Source organism: Cervus elaphus, chromosome 31 (assembly GCF_910594005.1).
Source record: "Cervus elaphus chromosome 31, mCerEla1.1, whole genome shotgun sequence".
NCBI lineage: Eukaryota > Metazoa > Chordata > Mammalia > Artiodactyla > Cervidae > Cervus > Cervus elaphus.
The window spans coordinates 18041467-18045101 of NC_057845.1; positions in this window are offsets into that span (position 1 = coordinate 18041467).

The window sequence follows — 3635 nt, forward strand, 5'->3', positions numbered from 1 at the left end:
TAAAAATACAATAAAAAATAATTTTATGTTTTATTGCTGATGTAGAAAAATGCCCAACATGATGGGTGATCACTAAATATTTGTAAACTGAATGAATGAATAAATAGGTAAGTGTTTTATTCAAAAATTTCATGATTGATGAATAAAGAGATTTCTTAGCCTAACATCAAGAACACACTTGCCTTGCACATATTTTGGTTTCTAAACATGCCTTCAGTCTGTCTACTTTCTCACGTCTGTTAGCTCAATCTTGATTCAAAGTGTCATCATTTTTCATCAAGAGTACTTGCAATCATCTTCTATTGGTCACCATCCTTTCACTTTTGCAGAAATACAAACTCTGAAAGCCTACCTCAGATTTTGTCATTCTTTTGCTTAAAGTCTTTTAATAACATCCTTATTACAAACTGGAAAATATTTATACTCCTAAATGTTATGGCCAACATAATTTGATTCCTGGCTAACTCATTAATCTCCTCTCAATAGCAGTCCTCCCCATTCCACTTAACATTATGATTCAGCTGTACCAGTGTCCTTGCTATTTTCTTTATCAGATATTTTTCCTTTTTAAGTCCATTGTACTTGCTGTTCTTGCTTTGTGAAGCACAGGTTTTCTCTCTGATTGACTTTGTGTTTTTCATTTCTGAATTTATACACTGGCTTCATCTCTAGTAAACTTGGCAGCACTGATCCAATATCCTAGCCAATAATCAGGTTTAGCACATACAATGATTTTTTATGCATGATGTAGATATGTGAAAATTTTAAATTAGTAGCAGGAATATAACATGGGTGGGTCTTATAGAAATTTTAATAAACTCCAGCTCCATCTCTTCTCTCTGCCATAATTAACAGTTATGGATTTCTCACAAGTAAACTTTTATTCAGTTCTAGTCCTGTTATCCTGGGTATGTTGATTAAATGATTATGAATTTCCTTTTCCATTTCAAAAATTGTGTCTCATTTAAGCTTTTTATTCTATTATAAATATTCATATCCTGATGATATTTCTTTTCCTAACACTTTGACACAATTCTATACAAATGCTCACAATGCCCATATAAGGATTCAAAAAATTCTATTTAATTTTTAGCAGCAGACTTCCAAAGAAGTAATCCTTGTTTTTAACATTTCTTCACTGCCTGTTTGAAAATCACCTTTACAATAAATGAATGTGTTTTTATAATTAAATATATGTTGTGAGTATACTAGTATTTTCTCACATACCTTGAGCTCTTGCTTTATCTTATTGTGAGCTTTACATGATAAGTATCTGAAAAAGTATAGAAAAGTAGCAAAACTAATGAAACATCCACGTAGCCACTGTTCAATGCTTTTGTCATTTGCTCATTAAACCTAACTCAACATTCCTGCCAAGCTCATATTCTACAAGAGTGAGTTGAACATTTGTGCCTCTACTACAGTGAAAATTTTACACTTTCTTTAAATATGCATGTGAAGTAGAGAATATTATGAGGAGAATAAATAAAGATATATAGATAGATAGATAGATATTTACTTTTATATGACCTGTTAGCTCTTTACTGCAATTCCAAAGATAAATGTGTACATATTATACTTTGAATGCAATTTATTTTGAAAGATCTTCTTCCATTATCTAAAGGGTTACTATTGCCAAAAAAACTGTTAAGACCTTAAAATATAGGCATACATCAAACAAGTATAAATTCAGTCATCAAACATTTATTAAGCACCCAAAAGTACTAGAATCATGATTTTGGCATCTACTGAAGTGTGTGTTCATATGTATACATTTATACGTACCTATATATACATATAGATACCTTACTTTTATTAATATAATTTTTATCACTGAAATATATTAATTGCTATATTTTACCACCTCATGAACAAAATATGATTATGCAGTAATACTGAATTTTTATATTTAGCTCACTTGGCAAAAAAATACACTTTGTTGACAGTTAAACAATATTGTGACATGTTTATAGCTCAACAGTGAGAACCAAATTGAGGCTGATAGAAATGCAAACTTGCCTGCGAGGACACATCATTCATATTGCATGTTGATATTTTCAGACTCAGTATAGTTTATTTTATATCCCAGGAAAACCAAGAGTTCATCTATCACCTGCTTAATTGTGTGTGGCAAACATTCAGGCCTAAGGAGAGTTGAAAGCATAACATAAGCAGAGGAAGAGCAAACAAGATGTTTCCATGCAATGCCTTTTCACACACCCTTTCCTCTTCATGACTATAAAATGAAATAAAATTGAAAAGGAAAGGAGTAAAGACACACGAAATATATGATGATGGTGGTGGTGGTAAGGATAGCAAGTTGCTGAGAAGTACTCAGCCTCTTGGTTTCTGATGTAAGAATTAGAATCTCATCTCTTTTTCTTATGAAGTACATGATTTTGACAGGTAATTTAAATTCTTTGTGCCTCAATTTACTTATCTAAATTGAAAGTGTTAGTCACTCAGTCATGTCTGACTGTTTGTGACCTCATGGACTATAAACTTCCAGGCTCCTCTGTCCATGGAATTCTCCAGGCTAGAATACTGGAGTGGGTTGCCAATCTCTTCTCCAGGAGGTCTTCCTGACCCGAGATCAAACCCGGGTCTCCTTCATTGCAGCCCGATTCTTTACCATCTGAGCTACCAGGGAAGCTCTATTTATCAAAAAACAGATATTAATCAGATAAACCTCAGGGCTTCCCTGAAGGGAGTTAGACATTAACACACAGTTGTTGTTAAGTCGCCAAGTCATGTCTGACTCTTTGCAACCCCATGGACTGCAGCATGCCAGGCCTAACTGTCCCACACCATCTCTCAGAGTTGCATTACCTTGATTCACTTTTCCTGTTACTCTGTGAAAATGTGAATCTTAATTCTACAAAGGTAAAGAATAATTCGGGGATTTATGAATATGGGCCATAAAAAAAAGTCTAGTTTTGAAAAATAAAAGCCCAAAGTTAAACACTATGTTCATGGCGGGTTAAACTTCTGCTCTATGGCTGTAGATTGTGGCTGTATCTAATTCTACTATTCTTATTTCTATTTTTGGCCTGCTAAATTAAGGAAGTTTTGTTTGCTTTCTTTTTTTTTTTATCCCCTACTTAAACATTTAATTTCTATTCTAAAATTTTCCCTGTTTTCAAGATAAATTATCTTGATTTAAACTCTGAGGGCAAAAAAATCAAAATGTTTTTTCACACTCAGTACATTAGATTTTTAAATCTTTTTTGTAAGCTTATGCTCTTTTACTTATAAAAAGGCATGCTGATACCCATCTTTAAAAAGTCCAAGAAAAGAAAACAACAACAACAACAAAACCCTCTTTGTAGAGATTATCCCTTAGTGATGTGATGCCTGATAGATATTTGGGGAAAAAAAAAAAAAAAAAATATATATATATATACAGCCATTGTCTGTGGCTGTGGGAAGCAGTGCATTAAAGTGGAAAAAAAATAAATAAAGTGGTCTGGGATTTTCAGGTGACTAAGTGCTAAAGAATCTGCCTGCCAAACAGGAGCCATGGGTTGATCCCTGGGTCAGGAAGATCCCCTGGATAAGGAAATGGCAATCCACTCAAGTATTCTTTCCTAGGAAATGCCATGGAGAGAGGAGCCTGGCAGGCTGCAGTCCATGGG